General features: G+C 40.6%; 1 protein-coding gene, 1 long non-coding RNA gene and 1 pseudogene across 4 annotated transcripts in view; 1 reads left to right on the top strand and 2 right to left on the bottom strand.

Annotated features, from left to right (window-relative positions):
• Positions 1 to 2,901, bottom strand: part of LOC147371341 (uncharacterized) — a 40,480-nt gene extending 37,579 nt beyond the window's left edge. For both annotated transcript variants that reach the window (XR_015164769.1, XR_015164768.1), the window contains exon 1: positions 2,704 to 2,901. This is a non-coding gene — a long non-coding RNA (uncharacterized LOC147371341). The remainder of the gene's footprint in view (positions 1 to 2,703) is intronic.
• On the bottom strand, positions 1,108 to 2,498 carry LOC147371342 (uncharacterized; annotated as a pseudogene).
• The window catches only part of SLC6A15 (solute carrier family 6 member 15), a 56,554-nt gene continuing 37,539 nt past the window's right edge, over positions 1,508 to 20,522 (top strand). Inside the window, exon 1 of one of the 2 annotated variants that reach the window (XM_086403703.1) lies at positions 1,508 to 1,782. The gene's annotated coding sequence lies outside the window, so the exon portion shown is untranslated. Of the gene's footprint in view, positions 1,783 to 1,966; positions 2,233 to 20,522 lie in introns of those variants that run through there. The other variant, XM_086403704.1, reaches the window with a different exon arrangement.

Below are 20,522 nucleotides of genomic sequence, written 5' to 3'. Positions count from 1 at the left end.
ACAGAAAACTTTGTTTCCCATAGATATGCCTAATCCTGATTATGCAGAACATAGCTCTACTTATTTTCTTAAATTCTTCTCAGTTGTTATTGGTATTATTTATACTACATTTCAATTTATATATATGTATATATATGATATATATCAACATAAATATTTGCCTGTCACCAACATGTGAAGTAAAAGCAAGTTTTGCAAGATGTTTTGTAAGATTTTTATTGTAACTCTTTTTAGCTTTTCCTGTGAGGCATCTATCAGAGTGTTTCTTTATCCACGTCAGAGGAAGGGCATCCAGAAAATCAAATCTAATTTAATTTTTCTTAAAAAAAAATAAAGGTAGGCTTGGAAGAGACTGAGAAACAGCTGTCTTGGCTGCATTAAAAGCTGAGGATTAGTAGCAATGTTCTGACTTGAAATTTAGGTCTTGTGATTTCTTTCCAGGAGATTTTTTACTGCATGAGAAACCTGTCTGTAATGGCCTTATTATTTAATTCAATCTTAATTGGATATAAACCGTTAAAATCTGAGGGATTGTTGGAAGGCCTAAAAGTACACAAAGTTTTCTTTTCTTTTCTTTTTAATGGTAATATCAATCACCTAGAAGAGGGAAATGTCCTTCGCCAAGACACTAAACCCTTGCAGCATATTTTACGTTCATTTTGCATTTCTTTCAAATTTTAAAGTTTCAGGGACCTAAAATTTAATCTCTAGAGTATATGTTCTGCCTAGGGGAAGATTCAGCCATTTTCAAAAGTAGGCTAGGCTTTTGTGCTCAGTGATGTATATTTTAGGAATTCTCCACGTGGCTTCATTAGTATGTCTTCATTGCTAAGAGAGATGATTCAGGCTTCATCTCATAATAAGACCCCTTGGAAACAAACAGGATGCTAAGGAACCTACATACGGTGAACACCGGCTCCCTTAAAAAGCCGTAATTTGGCCAAAATCCCTGAGCGCTATCAAGCCACCGCCTGATGGAGAAGCAAATGCCCAGAGTGTTTTCCTGTGTGAAAGATGTAAATGACCGGCTTGGCGAGAAAGCTAGGGAAAAAGGGTTCTTTGGGTCACTCACTGCTTCCAGTCCGGTCGCCGACATTCGGAGAACATTCAAAGGGTGTGAGGTAGGACCATTTCTATTGTTATCCCGGCTGAGACAAAGGCTGGGTGGTGGTGGGGAGAGGGGGGCGGGCAAGTGGTGCCCATCCTCTCGGTTGCATGGGTTGGGCAAGGACGGGAGGGATGGCAGGGCGGGACTTGTTTTGTTTTGCTTTGCAGCCGGCTTTCCCCGAGTCCATCCCGCCCCCGCCCGGAGGGCAGCGAGGACGCGGCGAGGCAGCCGCAGCGGCCTCTGCGTCAGGAGGCGGCGGGGCGGGGAGGTGCGGCGCCCGACCGGGCGACCTGCCTCGTGTCCCCTGGCGCCCGCAGCCTCTCCCTCCCCCGCAGCCTGTCGGCGGCCGCAGCTCGGGCGGGCCGGGCACGTGGGCGCCTCCGTCACACCCTCACTCATACACACACACCCGCGCGCACGCACCCGCGCGCCTGCATCCCGTGCTCTCTCCCTGGCCGACACACAGACGCTCACGAGTCGCTCCTGGCCCCGGCCCGCAGGACAGCGACCCCCCTCCACCCAGACTCCGGGCCCGCCCTCGGCCAGCAGCGCCTGCTCTCCAGACGGCTCCTCGTGCCCGCGGGTCACAGCCACCTGGCCCAACTCTCTGGCCACTGCTGCTACTGTCGGCACTTGGAAACAGCCCAGAGGCGCCCGGCCAAGGCACCCTGAGGGTGAGGACACGCTCCTACCACTGAGGGCACGGTTTAGGTAGGGTGGGGCTCACCACTAGGCACCCTGTAGCCCGGGACCCGGGAAGCGAGCGGAATTGATGCCTGAATGCTGGGAAGGACTCTGGATGTGTCCGGGGGGTGAGGGGAGGCAGGACGGCTCCAAAGCCCCGGGAGGGCCAAGCTGGGCTCGGCGGGCGGGCGACCCTTCCGGCTCTGCGTCCTGCACCTGTGCACAGTCAGGGTGGGGAGTGGGGGCTAGGAGCGGCGCGTAACGGGGAAGCACATGGGTCGAAACGTGCCGCCATCCTTCCTTCCTTCTTGTGACCGCAGCATCCCCGAGAGACTAGTTGTTACCAAGTCAAATTAGGGCTGGCCGCAGGGTGGGGTCCGACTGGGCCAGTCGGAAAGTTGCGAGGGTCGGAGTGGAGCAAGGCGCTTCCAAGGTTCTAGGTGAGTTGGAAGCCGATCCTCGTGCGGGTGGGCGGTGGGGCGGGGAGAGGAGCCAATCTCATTCCTCATTCGCTTTTGGGGGCTTTTGCAACTGCTGAAGGCGACTACCTAAGGCGGGGTGGTTTCACGTGACCCCCGCTCCCTTTTGCCCGAGGCATCCTGCGTTAAATGGTCCCAAAGTGGGGCCTTTCTCCCGCACCAGGCACGCGCGGCTCCCCAAGAAAAGCACAGCTTGTGGGTTTCTGCGCCTCCAGGAACTGGAGAGGGTGTTGGTGAGGGTGTCGGTGCTGGGATTTAAAGGAGAGGATGGCAGAGATTGGAAACCCAGACCGTTTCTACGTTTCACGAACTCGGCGGGTTTGTGCGTGTCCTGGGCAAGAGGACCGTTTTGAGACTTTACGTCGGAACGCGCCTTGTAAATATAAATGGATCAAAAACGTCCGACCTGTTCTGGGGACAGGTGTGACCCACCCGCTCTCAAGAGGCCGCAGCGGCGGGAATCTCTTTCCGTTGAGCAGAGAAGCGGCGTGCGTGGCGCGTTCACAGCGAGCGCGGAACCCGGGCTCGCGCTCTCTGGCGCTGAGTTCTCCCGGATCCATTCTCTCACCTCGGGGAGAAACAGTGGAGTAGGACGAGGCGGGGTCCGCACTCGGCGCGGTGACGTCAGCAGTGTTTGGGTGCTTATGCAAATGAGGCTGCAACCGTTCTCCTCGGACCGGCCGTTTCCCCTCCAGGTCTTAAAGGTACACTCAGGCTCAGGCTGCGCAGTTTGTTTGGTTCACTGCCCAGCAACAGGAGAGGACCGGAGGAGTTGCGTTCTGTGCTACGTTTAGGCTTTTTGTCTCCCAGTTTTTAAAGCAGTCTTATACCTGTCATTGCCTGGTTGTCGTCCCAGAACACAGGGAACAATGTGTTTGCTTTAAGAAATATCATTTTCTGACGAATAACCCAATCGCCTAGTCTCAGTTCTGCAAGAACCACACTCCAGCTTGTCTTCAACGTCTAGTATTGGGTTGGACTTGTAGTAGGTGTTTAATAAATACTTGTTGATGGACTCGAGGGTGTGTGGATTTCTCTTATTAAATATGGAATATTCAACCAGCAAAATAGTCTTTTGTGTGTGTGTGTGAATATGAGTGACTTTTGCTTCTTACATGATCAATGATCCATCTATATTGGTTAGCGTAAAATATATTATCAATATATTACTGAATTCTTTGACTTTGCCAACAAGTGAAAAGAGCACCGTGCGTTTTTTTTCCCCCCCCAGAAAGACAGGAATTACGTGTTTTACAAGGAAGACAACCTCATCGTTTGTTGACAAGTTTTCTTTTTCTGATTGCACGTTATATACTTGATTTGAGAATTACTTTGGTGACTCAGATGGTAAAGAATCTGCCTGCAATGCAGGAGACCCGGGTTCAATCCCTGGGTTGGAAAAGCCCTTGGAGAAGGAAATGAAAACACACTCCAGTATTTTTGCGTGGAGGATTCCATCGACAGAGGAGCCAGGCGGCTACAGTCGATGGGGTGGCAGTCTAACACGACTGAGCGACTTTCACTTTATATTTAAATATATGTAACTTGATACTGTATTTTAATAGTATTAAGAAAGGTATTTATGTTTTTAGGAAATAAGTGCTATGTCATCCAATAAATAAATCAGAAATACTGTCAGTCTAGTTCAAGTTGCTATAACAAATTACCATAAGCTGGATGGCTTATAAATAAAAGAAATTTATTTGTCACAGTTCTAGAGGGTGGTTCAAGATCAAGGTGCATCAGATTCCATGTCTGGTGGGAGCCTGCTTCCTGGTACATAGAGGATGCTTTCTCACTGTGTTCTCACATAGTGGAACAGGCTAGTTAGTTCTCTAGAGGCTGTTATTAACCCCTAAAGGCTTCACCTCTTAATACCATCACATTGAGGTTAGAATTTCAACATATATGGGATGGAGGGAGCACTCAAACATTCAAACCATAGCAAATAGTAAAGAATTTTTAAATTGGATGATAGCTATTTGAGATACCAGTAATCAGGTGAGATGCCTTAGTTGTTATTGAAATTTTAAATTAAGTTAAAATAATTAGTAAAACCTAAACTTCAAAAGCATTAGTTTACCCAGTGATCACAGTTCAAATTTTGCTGGGTACATATTAGAAAATAGGCTTCCCCTGTCATAACATAAGACTTTTGTTTGAGATGACAATAAATTTGCATTCCTTTGAACTCTGGGGTTATCATACAGGTAATTAAAAAATCATTGACTTAGAATGATAGACCTGACTTTTGGTGATGAAAAGCACCACAAACTTTCACTTCTTAATTTACTTCTCAACTTCTTTTGAAGAGTTCTTTAACCCCTTTATTACTGTATACATATACATGATGGGCTGTGTTAATATATTCCTATGCAAAGTCGATTTTAAAATAGTTTCTGAGCAGATGGTATTATTAACAAAATCCATGAGCATAGTCTCATGTGTGCAAACATTCAAGGTTACATAGCAGGAATCCTTAGGTTTATTTCCAGTTTTGCCTGTAACTTAAAACAAGTCCTAACTACTCTTGTGGATATAGTGAGTAAATAATTTTTAATAAACAAATTTATCTGCTTATACATTAACTTTGACCAATAATAATTGTCTCATATTTCTTGCTGAACAGCAAGCCCTAGAGTATGGTACATGGTAGTTTTAAATGCACAGTACCACTTGATATACTGGGCTTTCCAAATGACTCAGTGGTAAAGAATCCACCTGCCATTGCAGGAGACGCAGGAGATGGAGGTTCAGTCCCTGGGTTGGGAAGATCCCCTGGAGGAGGGCATGGCAACCCACTTCAGTATTCTTGCCTGGAAAATCCCGTGCATAGAGGAGCCTGTCACTCTGAAGTCTGTAAGCTAACAAAGAATTGGACACAACTTAGCGACTGAGCACCCACACAAGCATATAGGATAGGACTATCCTATATGATAGGATAGGACTATCCTATATGATAGGATAGAACTGTTTTATAGAACTGTTGATATAGGATAGAACTGTTTTCAATTTTGAAGGTCAGTTTATTTATGTGTGGTTAATGTGCCCTTCGGAGAAGGCAATGGCAACCCACTCCAGTACTCTTGTCTGGAAAATCCCATGGACGGAGGAGCCTGGTAGGCTGCAGTCCATGGGGTCGCTAAGAGTCAGACATGACTGAGCAACTTCACTTTCACTTTTCACTTTCCTGCATTGGAGAAGGAAATGGCAACCCACTCCAGTGTTCTTGCCTGGAGAATCCCAGGGACGGGGGAGCCTGGTGGGCTGCCCTCTATGGGGTCGCACAGAGTCGGACATGACTGAAGCGACTTAGCAGCAGCAGCAGCAATGTGCCCTTATATCCTTTCACATAAGATTAATTGATGGCCATCTTTGAATAGAATGTTTAACTTGGAAGCTTTTTCACCTATCAGATTGGCAAAGATCAAAAAGATTACTCACTCTACTGAAGAAGACAGAGGGAACCAGGAACTATGATACTTTGCTTTTGGTAGTACAAATTGAGACAGCTTTTATAAAGGGTAGATTGTCAATTTTTACTAAAATGATAAAAGTATATACCTTTTGATCAAGCAGTTCCACTTCTAGGAATTTATTCTACAGATACATAAAGTGAGTTGCTTGACTATTTGAAGCAAACTTTTAGAAATAACCTGTATATGACATTCTCATCCCATGAGCTATCATATGATCATTAAACACACACACACACAATAAGCTATTGAGAGCAAAAGTTTTAAAAGATCTTTAAAGTGAAAAATCAAGCTGCAGAATAATACATATAGTATACAGTAATAGTGATGTAAAAAACACGGGTAGATGGAAAGAAAACACATAGTAGCTTTTAATGTGCATATTAACTTGATTATATACCAAATATCTGTGGAGGAATTTGGTGACATAGAAAGATAGGGGTGGGGCTAGATGTGCTCTGAAAAAAGAGTGGGAAGACATTTTTCACTCTGTGCCTACCATTTTACTGTGTTCAGTCAGTTCAATTCAGTTCAGTCACTCAGTTGTGTTCAACTCTTGGCAACCCCATGGACTGCAGCTCGCCAGGCTTCCCTGTCCATCACCAACTCCTGGAGCTTGCTCAAACTCCTGTCCATTGAGTCGGTGATGCCATCCAGCCACTCATCCTCTGTCTTCCCCTTCTCCTATGGAGTTCAATCATTCCCAGCATCAGGCTCTTTTCAAATGAGTCGGCTCTTCACATCAGGTGGTCAAAGTATTGGAGTTTCAGCTTCAGCATCAGTGCTTCCAATGAATATTCAGGACTGATTTCCTTTAAGATGGACTGGCTGGACCTCCTTGCAGTCCAAGGGACTCTCAAGAGTCTTCTCCAACACCACAGTTCAAAAGCATCAATTCTTTGGCACTCAGCTTTCTTCACAGTCCGACTCTCACATCCATACATGACTACTGGAAAAACCATGGCTTTAGACTAGATGGACCTTTGTTGGTAAAGTAATGTCTCTGCTTTTTAATATGCTGTCTAGGTTGGTCATAACTTTTCTTCCAAGGAGCAAGCGTCTTTTAATTTCATGGCTGCAGTCACCATCTGTGGTGATTTTTGAATCACCCCCCCCAAAAAAAAAAATAAAGTCTCTCACTGTTTCCATTATTTCCCCATCTATTTCCCATTAAGTGATGGGACCAGATGCCATGATCTTAGTTTTCTCAAGCCAACTTTTTCATGCTCCTCTTTCACTTTCATCAAAAGGCTCTTTAGTTCTTCGATTTCTGCCATAAGTGTGGTGTCATCTGCATATCTGAGGTTGTTGATATTTCTCTCCACAATCTTGATTCCAGCTTGTGTTTCATCCAGTTCGGCATTTCTTATGAGATATGCTACGTATAAGTTAAATAAGCAGGGTGACAATATACAGCCTTGATGTACTCCTTTCCCAAATTTGAACCAGTTTGTTGTCTCATGTCTAGTTCTGGTGCTTCTTGACCTGCATACAGATTTCTCAGGAGGCAGGTCAGATGGTCTGATATTACCACCTCTTTAAGAATTTTTAAGTTTGTTGTGATCTACACAGTCAGGCTTTGGCATAGTCAATAGGATTATACATTGGAAGTGACAAATAGATTCAAGGGATTAGATCTGATAGAGTGCCTGTAGAAGTATGGATGGAGGTTCGTGACATTGTACAGGAGGCAGTGGTCAAGACCATCCCCAAGAAAAAGAAATGCAAAAAGGCAAATGGTTTACTATGTTACTTATTCTAAATATAGATTTTAAAATATTCTTAAGTGAAGCCAGTAGCAAATAAAAGATACTCTTGGGAAAACAGTTTCTAGGCGTCAGATGCCATCAAATGAGTAAGGTATAAAAGTCAATGGATATTTTGACTCTGATTTTTGTAGTTTCTAAATTTAAAGAAGTTTCCTATATTCAGTATTCTTAGTAATAAAATTGTATTAGGGCAGCACATGGGATTTAATGAATTCACTAAAATTAACCAGTTATATCAGTATAAAAATGCATATTTTAGTGAGTTGACAGATATTTTAAAGGAAAAAATTGAGATGGTTATAGATTCATATGTAGTTGTTAAGAAATAATTATATAAGATAATATATGTTTGTAAGAAATAATACAGAGAGTCCTTGTGTGCCCTTTATACAGTTTTATGCAAGTGTAACATTTTGCAAAACTGTACTACAAATCGTAATTAGAATATTGACATTGATAAAGCAGCATGCAGGATAGTTCCATCACTGTAAGGATCCCTCTGTGGCCCTTTCATAAGCACAACCACTTCTTTCCTGTCCCCAATCTCTCCTTAAATTATGGTAATCACTAATCTATTATTCATGTTTGTTGTCTTGTCTTTTCAAGAATGTTGTGTAAGTAGAATCATATAGTAAGTATGCACCCTTTTGGGATTGGCTTCTTCCATTCAGCATAATTGTCTGTAGATTCATCTAAGCTGTTGTGTGTATTGGTAGTTTTTTTTTTTTTTTTTTTTTCTGAGTAGTATTCTATGGTATGGATTTACCAGAGTTTCTTTAATCATTCACTCTTTGAATGACATCTGAGTTGTTGCAGTTTAGGGCTGTTATGAATAAAGCTGCTATAGACAGTTGTTTATAGATTTTATGGAACCTAACTTTTCCTTTCTGCAGGATAAATGTCCAGGAGGTCAACTGCTGGGTAGTTGCATATGGGAGTTGCATACATTGTTTTCTGGAAAGCTGCGCCATGTTACATTTTCACTCCCCAGGTGTGAATGAACCATTTGCTCTGTATCCTTGCAGGATTTGGTTGTCACTCTATTTTACCCATCCCGATCTGTGCAGTGACATTGCATTGTAGTTTTAGTTACCATTTCCTAATGGTAACTGATAATGACAAACCATATTTCACGTGTTCATTTGCCATCCATACATCATATTCAGTGAAATGTCCCTTCATACATCATGTTCAGTGACATGTTCCTTCATGTCCCTTGTCTGTTTTCTGAATAATTTTTAAATGATGAGTTTTATGAATTCTTATAGATCCTAAATACTGTTTTTTTTTCCCCCTTGGGGTCATGGTTTGCAAATATTTTAGCTTTGCAAAATAAGTCTTTAGCTTATTTTTTCATCCAAATAATAGATTCTTTAATTGAGCAGATTAAAAAATTTTGAAGTCCATTTTGGTGTCATGTCTAAGAACTCTTTGCTTAGCTCTATACTTCAAACATCTCTGATGTTTTTGTTTTTTTTTTAAGTTTTATAGTTTGATGTTTTACATTTAACTCCATGATTCACTTTGAGCTAGTTTTTGTATTAGGGTAATTAAAATGTGTCTTTCAAGGCTAATATTTAAATTGTGGTTAAAAGAAAATCACTGCATGGGTTTAAAAACTTAAACCACACCCTTTTTATACAGGTGTAACCCCATTGTGAATAGTTCCTTGGAAAATATTTTATATTTAGTTAAGTATTTTTACTTTCAGTTAAATTCAATGACTATTCAGTTTATCTCCCCCTTTGGCAGTTATCAATTGCTACATATGCTACATCTGGAAGTTCATGGTTCACGTATTGCTGAAGCCTGGCCTGGAGAATTTTGAGCACTACTTTACTAGCATGTGAGATGAGTGCAATTATGCGGTAGTTTGAGCATTCTTTGGCATTGCTTTTCTTTGGGATTGGAATGAAAACTGACCTTTTCCAGTCCTTTGGCCACTGCTGAGGTTTTCGAATTTGATGGCATATTGAGTGCAGCACTTTCACAGCATCATCTTTCAGGATTTGAAAGAGCTCAACTGGAATTCCATCACCTCCACTAGCTTTGTTCATAGTGATGCTTTCTAAGGCCCACTTGACTTCACATTCCAGAATGTCTGGCTCTAGGTGAGTGATCACACCATCGTGGTTATCTTGGTCGTGAAGATCTTTTTTGTACAGTTCTTCTGTGTATTCTTGCCACCTCTTCTTAATATCTTCTGCTTCTGTTAGATCCCTACAATTTCTGTCCTTTATCGAGCCCATCTTTGCATGTAATGTTCCCTTGTTATCTCTAATTTTCTTGAAGAGATCTCTAGTCTTTCCCATTCTATTGTTTTCCTCTATTTCTTTGCATTGATCCCTGAGGAAGGCTTTCTTATCTCTCCTTGCTATTCTTTGGGACTCTGCATTCAGATGCTTATATCTTTCCTTTTCTCCTTTGCTTTTCGCTTCTCTTCTTTTCACAGCTATTTGTAAGGCCTCCCCAGACAGCCATTTTGCTTTTTTGCATTTCTTTTCCATGGGGATGGTCTTGATCCCTGTCTCCTGTACAGTCACGAACCTCCGTCCATAGTTCATCAGGCAGTCTGTCTATCAGATTTAGTCCCTTAAATCTATTTCTCACTTCCACTGTGTAATCATAAGGGATTTGATTTAGGTCATGCCTGAATGGTCTAGTGGTTTTCCCTACTTTCTTCAATTTAAGTCTGAATTTGGCAATAAGGAGTTCAGATGTTCAAGCTGGTTTTAGAAAAGGCAGAGGAACCAGAGATCAAATTACCAACATCCGCTGGATCATCGAAAAAACAAGAAAGTTCCAGAAAAACATCTATTTCTGCTTTATTGACTATACCAAAGCCTTTGACTGTGTGGATCACCATAAACTGTGGAAAATTATGAAAGAGACAGGAATACCAGATCACCTGACCTGCCTCTTGAGAATTCTGTATGCAGGTCAGGAAGCAACATTTAGAACTGGACATGGAACAACAGACTGGTTCCAAATAGGTAAAGGAGTGCATCAAGGCTGTATATTGTCAGCCTGCTTTTTTAACTTATATGCAGAATACATCATGAGAAACGCTGGGCTGGAAGAAGCACAAGCTGGAATCAAGATTGCCAGGAGAAATATCAATAACCTCAGATATGCAGATGACACCACCCTTATGGCAGAAAGTGAAGAGGAACTAAAAAGCCTCTTGATGAAAGTGAAAGAGGAGAGTGAAAATGTTGGCTTAAAGCTCAACATTCAGAAAACGAAGATCATGGCATCCGGTCCCATCATTTCATGGGAAATAGATGGGGAAACAGTGGAAATAGTGTCAGACTGTATTTTTTTGGGCTCCAAAGTCACTTCAGATGGTGATTGCAGCCATGAAATTTAAAGACTCCTACTCCTTGGAAGGAATGTTATGACCAACCTAGATGGCATATTCAAAAGCAGAGACATTACTTTGCCAACAAAGGTCCATCTAGTCAAGGCGATGGTTTTTCCAGTGGTCATGTATGAATGTGAGAGTTGGACTGTGAAGAAAGCTGAGGGCCGAAGAATTGATGCTTTTGAACTGTGGTGTTGGAGTCTTGAGAGTCCCTTGGACTGCAAGGAGATCCAAGTAGTCCATTCTAAAGGAGATCGGTCCTGGGTGTTCATTGGAAGGACTGATGCTGAGGCTGAAATTTCAGCACTTTGGCCACCTCATGCAAAGAGTTGACTTATTGGAAAAGACCCTAATGCTGGGAGGGATTGGGGGCAGGAGGAGAAGGGGACAACGGAGGATGAGATTGCTGGATGGCATCACCGACTCGATGGACATGAGTTTGGTAAACTCCTGGAGTTGGTGATGGACAAAGAGGCCTGGTGTGCTGAGATTCATGGGGTTGAAAAGATTTTGAATTGACTGATCAACTGAACTGAACTGAACTGAACATATGCTATATAGCTAACTATCCTTTTTTATTTTTATTTTTTCTAAGTAGGTTTTTTAAGTAGCTTTCACCTTCTGTTACCTTCTTGGGATTGTAGTGACTTGAAACAATAATGTTTATCTTTTTCATTATTCTCTATGTTCATTGGGCTCAGCTAGCTGCTTTATCTGTTCTAGTTGATATTAACTGGCAATTTAACTTTGACTAGAATGTCAGAATCTTTGTTCTCCTGCCTGTGGGTTTAGCTCAGATGGCTGATACAATTGGTGACTGATTGAATTTATCTTTCTCTCTCTCTCCATGTGGGATTTCTAACAGGGCAGATGGACTTTTTAGTATTGAGTCTGGCTTCCAAGAATTCAAAGCAGAAATTGCCAGGTTTCTTTAGACCTAGCTTTGTAACTAGCATAGGTTCACTTCTGCATTCTAATGGCCAAAGTAAGTTCAAGCCCAGCCCAGAATTAAAAGAAGGAAATAGACTCCATCTTTTAACAAAATGAGTAACAGGGATAAATACAGCATTGGGAGGAATTCTTAATGTTTGTTTTTGTTTTCTGTTATAGGAAATATCTAAGATCATACTTGACATTCTAGGATGATGACAATAAAACATGTTAAATGCTTTCAAATTCATTTTTTCCATAAAGCACGAAAATACAAATATATAAATAAATGTAGTACAATAATATATGCCTTTTTTTTTCAGTTGCTGAGTCATGTCCGACTCTTTGCAACCCCTCTTTACAGCATGCCAGCTTCCCCTGTGCTTCACTATTTCCCAGAGTTCGCTTAGATTCATGTCCATTGAGTCAGTGATGCTATTTAACCATCTCATCCTCTCCTGCCCGTTTCTCCTATTGCCTTCAATCTTTCTCAGCATCAGGGTGTTCCAGTGAGTCAACTCTTTGCATCAGGTGGTCAAATTATTGGAGCTTCAGCTTCAGCATTAGTCCTTCCAGTGAATATTCAGGGTTGATTTCCTTTAGGATTGACTGTGTGAAAGTCGCCCAGTCGTGTCCAACTTTTTACTATCCCATGGACTGTAGCCTGCCAGGCTCCTCTGTCCCTGGGATTCTCCAGGCAAGAATACTGGAGTGGGTTGCCATTTCCTTCTCCAGTTAGGACTGACTGTTTTGTGCCTATAATAGGCTACTAATAACTCCTAAAAATATGTCTACTTCTTAATTCCTGGTGCTTGTGAATGTTACCATAACTGGAAAAAGAGTCATTGCAGAAATTACCTTCAGATGAAAAGATTATCCCCAAATGTCTAGATGGGCCCTACATGCCTTGCCATTACAAATGTCCATATCTGAAAGAAGCAGAAGGAGATTAGACACACACAGAAGAGGAGGAGACACTGTGAGCACGAAGCTGTACATTGGAGTGGTGTGGCTGTGAGTGAAGTGACAAAGGCCGCTCCAGAAGTTAGAAGAGACCAGGCACAGATTTTCCCCCTAGAGCCTCCTGAGGGAGTGCAGGCCTGCCAACACCTTGATTTTGGTTCATTGAAGCTGATTTTGACTCTCTGGCTTCCAGGAGCTTTGAAAAATTAGATTTCTGTTGTTTCAAGCCACGAAATTTGATTTTGTTACAGAAGCCTCAGGAAATGAATACAGTGTCTAAATCTGAGGTGTCCTGAATATATTAATAAAAGTTTACATGTTCAAAAGACTTTTGTATATTTTTAAAATGTTTAAAGGACTTTTTGAAACAGTTAAGTAAGATATATGATCTGTGCTTGGTTCATGGAAGTCAACAGAAATACATTTCAGTTTCTAGAAATCACTTTACAATTAACTTTGAAATAATTGCAGGCTCACAGGAAGGTGCAAAGGGGAGTCCTGTGTATCCTTCTCCTGGCCTTCCCACTTTATAATCTGATATAAAAGTAGAGTACAATATCAAAACAGCATATTGATACTGGTATAATTCACAGAGCTTTTCCGGATTACACAGCCCTTTTTTTCTATATGTGTGTGTATGTATGTGTAGTTCTTTGCAATTTTATCACATGTATATCCTCATGTAACCCTTATCACCATGAAGACACTAAATGGTACCATTTTACAAGATTCCCTCATGCTCTTTTATAGCACCCGCACCTGTCCTGCTGCTGCTAAGTCGCTTCAGTCATGTCCGACTCTGTGCGACCCCATAGACGGCAGCCTATCAGGCTCCCCCGTCCCTGGGATTCTCCAGGCAAGAACACTGGAGTGGGTTGCCATTTCCTTCTCCAATGCATGGAAGTGAAAAGTGAAAGTGAAGTCGCTCAGTCGTGTCTAACTCTTAGGGACCCCATGGACTGCAGCCCACCAGGCTCCTCCATCCATGGGATTTTCCAGGCAAGAGTACTGGAGTGGGGTGCCATTGCCTTCTCCACCCACCTGTCCTTCCCTACCATAATTCCTAGGAACCCCTGTGGTTCATCTCTGTCATTATTTAATTTTACAAATGCTTTATAAATTGAATCATGAAATATGCATCCTTTTCAGATTGGCTCCCCCCACCATTTTACCCACTCCGGTATTCTTGCCTGGAGAATTGCCAAGGACAGAGGAGCCTGGCAGGCTACAGTCCATGGGGTCACAAAGAGTCGGACATGACTGAGAGAATAATACTTTCACCACGCCCCTCATTAAGCATCATTTGCTGGAAGTTCATCCAGGGTTTTGCATGTATCGATACTTCTTTCCTTTTTATGGCTGATAGTTCATAATGTGGATGTACTCTGGTTTGTTTAGCCATGCATCCATTGAAGGACACTGGGGTAGTTTCTGTTTGGGGCCATTACGATTAAAGTTTTTTATGAACATTTATTTATAAGTTTCTGCTTGAAAATAAATTTTTATTTCTCTGGGATATACGCCTAAGAATACAAAATGGTAGTCACCCTGGTAACGCTATTATTAGCGCTGAAAGAAACTGGCAGCTATTTTTTTAGAGTAGCTATATTATTTTACATTTCTATTCAGTTCAGTTCAGTTCAGTTGCTCAGTCCTGTCCGACTCTTTGCGACACCATGAATCACAGCACGCCAGGCCTCCCTGTCCATCACCAACTCCCGGAGTTCACACAGACTCATGTCCATTGAGTCAGTGATGCCATCCAGCCATCTCATCCTCTGTCGTCCCCTTTTCCTCTTGCCCCCAGTTCCTCCCAGCATCAGAGTCTTTTCCAATGAGTCAACTCTTCTCATGATGTGGCCAAAGTACTGGAGTTTCAGCTTTAGCATCATTCCTTCCAAAGAAATCCCAGGGCTGGTCTCCTTCAGAATGGACTGATTGGATCTCCTTGCAGTCCAAGGGACTCTCAAGAGTCTTCTCCAACACCACAGTTCAAAAGCATCAATTCTTTGGCGCTCAAGCAATGTGTGATTGATCTAGTTTCTTTACATCCTCACAAATTGTTGGTGTCATCATGTATTTATTTATGCCATTCTGATAGATATGTTATAGCCCACCTTTTTGGGTAAAACATATATTAACAAGTTTAAGTTGTTACTTTGTATTTCACTTGTAATAATAGTCTCCTCCTTTTGATTGGTTCTGTGATTTTTTTTGTCATTTTTTTTAATGCATATCTCAGATGCAAGTGCCTTCCTCCTACTTTGGGATTTTTCATATTTTCACTGGAAATATTAATTAGTGTCTACTATAATTTCAAAAGATTTTGTAACAACAGTAGTTAAAAAGTCTTAAAAGAGGGAGCAAGAATTGTGTTGATTGTATGGTGAGTTATATCTATTTTGAGTTAATTCTACAGTGAAATTTTTAGCAAGACTAATAAAGACAAAGGCAGAGAAAATACCTATTATCTATAACAGGGATGCAAATGATATAAGACTACAAATCCTATAGACGTTAAATAATTCTAGGGAATATTTTGAATCACACTGTGCTGCCAATAAATTTGACAATTTAAATAATATAGATTCTTTGAAAAACACAACTAACTGAAACTAAAACAGTGAAAAAAGAAAAGAAAACCTAGGTAGCTATATATCAATAAAATAAATTGAATTTTTGATTTCAAATATTGCAAAAAAGAAAACTCCAGGCCTAGATGGTTTTATTGGTGAGTGCTGCAAATGTTTAGGAAGAAGTAAAACTAATCCTCCATATATTCTCTCAGAAAATAAAAACTCTATTTGAAAACTCTTCTTTAGGGGTCCACGAAAAACAGAGAAGGAAAATATATTGCTTAAGAAAAAAAAATTTTATAGATCCACTTTCCCATGAATATAGTTGAAAAATATCCTTACCAAAACATTAGCAATTTAATTCAATAATATATTAAAAAGGGTAATAAATCTAGACCAAGTATGGTTTATCCCATAATGAAAGGTGTTAAACCAAACAATATAATACTTTCCATGAACAGATTAAGAAGTTATGTGATTATCTTAATAAAAGCGGGAAATTATATAACAAAAGTCAACAGTTATGCATGATTCAAAAAAAAAAAAAATCACTGAACTATGACTAAACAGTTAAAGGACCTAATTGGAAAAAAAAAATCCATCACTAACAGTGTACCTAACAGTAAAATATTGAGTACTTCCCCACTAACATCAGGGCATAGATGAAGAAGTCTGCTCTTAACACTTCTGTTCAAAATTGTGGTAGATGTCCTAGGCAGAAAATAAGTCAAGACAAAGAAATTAAGATAAGCAATGAGAGAAAAAACTATCTATTTACCAATGACATGTATATAAAAATCCTAAATGATCTTTAAAAAATAAAAACTTGATTGGCATTATTGCAGGAAAGAAAGGGCTTCCCCGGTGGCTCAGCAGCAAAGAATTTACCTGCAATGCAGGACCTGCAAGAAATGTGGGTTCCTTCCCTGGGTGGGAAGATCCCCTGGAGGTGGGCATGGCAACCCACTCCAGTATTCTTGCCTAGAGAATCCCATGGACAGAGGAGCCTGGTGGGCTTCAGAGTCAGACACTACTGAGGTGAGTTAGCAGCAGCAGCAACAGGATAGAAACCTTGTATTAAAAAAATCATTTTTTTTTTTCCGGGATAGAAATTAAAGCAGATACAAGTAAATGGAATGCTATACTAAGTTCATAGATTGGAAAGCTCAATTTTTTTAAGATGTCACTGTTCCCCAAATGGATCTGTAGACTCAGTCAATGTAAACCCATTCAAAATTCCAGCAGACTGTTTTTTGGGATAGAAATTGACAAGCTGATTTCAGAATTTATGTGGAGGGGCAATGAAACAATCTTAAAAAAGGGAAAACATATTTAAAATGGTTAGGGCTGAGAACCACAAATTAAACATTTACTATGTTGATTTTAAAAGGTTTTGAATCTTGTTTTAAGTGTTTAAAATAGATTTTTTTTTCTGAAAAGTTACACATGAAGATATTAAACAATACAAAAACAGGAGAATGAGAAAAATGTAAAGATAAGTCCAAATTAAATACTGTAACATTTCAAACATTTTAATGTATAAGTCTTTACATAGAATAAATAAATGGTAATGACACACCTATTACATTTATAATGGGTGTATTATTTTAATAGGTATATTTACATTTATAATAGGTGATTTAGAATAGTGTCTAATGAGGTTTTTTGTTTGCAAGATACAGAAACTTATGCTGGCTAAGAAAGAAACAAAGGAATATTGACAGGGTCACAGGGGCTCAAAGAAACAGTGGGGTGCTTGGCAATAAGAAAGGAAAGGGCAAGAATGAGAACAGTTCTGAAAACCAGGAAGCAGGATCCATGACTACTGTAGTAGTTACAGCCTGGGCATAATGCCTTTGGAATTAAGTGAGATGCCAACTTTTTGATCTCTTTGTTCCTGTCCTCAAGATTCAAAATCCAGGGAAAGGAAATCTAAGTGGATAAATGCAGATTATTTTCCAAGTGATAGCAGTACTTCTGTCTTCCCTATACTCATACCTGCTATAGCAAATTTACTTTATTGCTCCTTTCATCAAAACCCGGAGTTTGTTTATGCTCAAGTCATCCAGACTTAGCTGTGTAACTTGCTTTGGGCAGTGAGACATCAGCAGTTATGACTCAAACAGGCTTTACTAGTGCTTGTGTGCTGAGCCCTTTTGGCTAGAGTTGGAACTCTGAGCTTGTCACGGGAACAGGTTGACACTCTACACATTGGAGAGACCGTGTGTAGGAGGACCAAAGTGCGCTGACTTATAGGTTTAGTGGCTCAGTAATGTCTGACTCTTTGTGATCCCATAGACTGTAGCCCGCCAGGCTCCTCTGTCCATGGGATTCTCCAGTCAAGAATGCTGGAGTGGGTTGCGATGCCCTTTTCCAGGGGATCTTCCCAACCCAGGGATCAAACCTAGGTCTCCCACATTGCAGGCAGATTCTTTACCATCTGAGTCATATAAGTCCAGGGAAGCTGGACTTATAGGCTATCTCCTGCCTCCTGCAGAAGGTGATTTCCACCCTCTTAGACCACCCTCCTCCACTTGAGTTGGGATGGCTACAGTGCAGAAGCAACCCAAGTCAAGTGAAGCAAAGCAACTGACCATCTTAAGCCTAGCGTAAATTGCTAACCCACAAAATCATGAGCAAATACAGTTTTTGTTTGTTAAGCTATTAAATTTTGAGGTAATTTACTATGCAGAGAGAGAAAACTGTGTTTTCTTTCCTTAAAAAAAGGGGGTGTAAAAATACCCGAAACATTGCATTTGCTTTGAACTCACATTAGCCTTAATAGAATAAACTTGTAATATAATATAAACATAAGACGGACTATTATCATGGCTATAAAAGAAAACACAGTACTCTCAATGTGTTGGCATTTATCCAAGCTCTTTATTATTAGCTAACTCAGTATTTCAGCCACGGTCATAAAACCATTAGTGATAGAGTTTGGATTTAAACTCAGTCTATTTCTATATCCTAGATGTAAATGTTTGGCACCAATACATGTCTTTTCATACCAGTAAAATTAATTCCTACAAGATCCCATTAAAAGTAGTAAATAAGAAGGATTATATGAAATCATGAAGAGGTGCAGTCATTAATCCACTTTTGGACCATGAATTTCATATTTACATTTTCTTCTTTTCTGGCCATGCCACACAAAATATGGGATCTTAGTTCCCCGACCAGGGATGGAACCGGTGTCCCCTGCATTGGAAGTACAGAATCTTAACCACTGGATCACCAGTGAAGTCCCTCATATGTAGACAGTATCGTAACTTGCTTTCTGCCATGAAAGATGAACACGTCTCCAAACCTTTCTTTCTTTCTTTCTCCCATTTACATTCCTGATTTTGTTAGTTAGATTATTTTTGGATTTTAATTTTTATTATATTTATATTTTTCTCCCTATAAAATTCCTACGTTTGAACCTTATTTCCTTGTTTAAATTAATGTTTACTCCTATTACTTAACATGGGTCTCTGTCCTGGTTGGCTAAGCTTCACAATCATGTAGCCTGTTCCTCTCCCTCCCCGTAGGGCTCATCAGATCTCTCATGGATTAGACAATTTGCCTGTGACATTTATAATTGAAATATAAAATACTTGAGTGTGAAAACTGAAGAGCAAGTATTTTTTTTCTCTTCACTTTTAAAGAAGTGACTGAATATCCTGAGAAGTCTTTTTATTTCTCCTTTCTGCTTCTGCTTGAAATCCCTAGGAGTCTTTATCTCAGTAATTTCTCAGTGTAGACATTTCTGCATTACTTTTTGAAATTATTATTATCTAAACATCTGTTATTTCTTTTATTTTGTGTTTCATTAATTTTGTTTCCTGATATACTACGTTTATTTTTTGCTTTTTTTTCCCTCTCAACTATTATCCCTGTACTCTCAACTACACACCCTGTTTCTCTGTAAAACTCATTCATTCTTAGAAACTAATCTCATAATTACTTAGAAAATAATCTTACCTTTGAATAGGAAGGTTTCTATCTTGTCATACTATGTGATAAAAAATACTTAGTGTCATGAAAATGGAGCATTATATGGAGTGACTTGGAGCACTCTGCCTCTTCAATTCAGATTTAATCTCTGGAAGAGTGGTTCTCAGGCTTCCCAAGTGGCGCTAGTGGTAAAGAGCCAATGCAGGAGATTCAAGGGACTTGGGTTCCATCTCTGGGTTGGGAAGATCCCCTGGAGGAGGACATGGGAACTCACTCCAGTAATATTGCCTGGAAATTTCCATGGAGAGGAGCCTGGCGGGCTACAGTCCATGGGGCTGCAAAGAATCGGACAGGACTGAGCATACACAGTGGCTGTTAAATATTTTCAATAGTAAATATTTCAAGCTTTACAATGTATTCAAAGTGATTCAACTGTTGTAGCACAAAATTAGCCATAGGAGATATGTAGATTTGTGGGCATGACTATGTGCCAATAAAATGCTCTTTACAAAATCAGACAGTGGGCTGTATTGGACCCACGGGCAGTATTTTTGACCCAATTCTTTTTTTTTTTTTTTGATCATGTAGTAGTTTTAGTTGTTTTTTTTTTTTTTAAACTTTACATAATTGTATTAGTTTTGCCAAATATCAAAATGAATCCCCACAGGTATACATGTGTTCCCCATCCTGAACCCTCCACCCTCCTCCCTCCCCATACCATCCCTCTGGGTCATCCCAGTGCACTAGCCCCAAGCATCCAGTATCGTGCATCAAACCTGGACTGGCATCTCGTTTCATACATGATATTTTACATGTTTCAATGCCATTCTCCCAAATCTTCCCACCCTCTTCCTCTCCCACAGAGTCCATAAGACTGTTCTATACATCAGTGTCTCTTTTGCTGTCTCCTACACAGGGTTATTGTTACTATCTTTCTAAATTCCATATATATGCGTTAGTATACTGTATTGGTGTTTTTCCTTCTGGCTTACTTCACTCTGTATAATAGGCTCCAGTTTCATCCACCTCATTAGGACTGATTCAAATGTATTCTTTTTAATGGCTGAGTAATACTCCATTGTGTATATGTACCATAGCTTTCTTATCCATTCATCTGCTGAGGGACATCTAGCTTGCTTCCATGTCCTGGCTATTATAAACAGTGCTGCGATGAACATTGGGGTACACGTGTCTCTTTCCCTTCTGGTTTCCTCAGTGTGTATGCCCAGCAGTG

The sequence above is a fragment of the Bos grunniens genome, chromosome 5 (assembly GCF_055505025.1).
Source record: "Bos grunniens cultivar Pamir isolate PY7600 chromosome 5, Bosgru_T2T1.0, whole genome shotgun sequence".
In the NCBI taxonomy this organism is placed as follows: Eukaryota; Metazoa; Chordata; class Mammalia; order Artiodactyla; family Bovidae; genus Bos; species Bos grunniens.
This window is presented reverse-complemented; position numbering and strand designations above follow the sequence as displayed.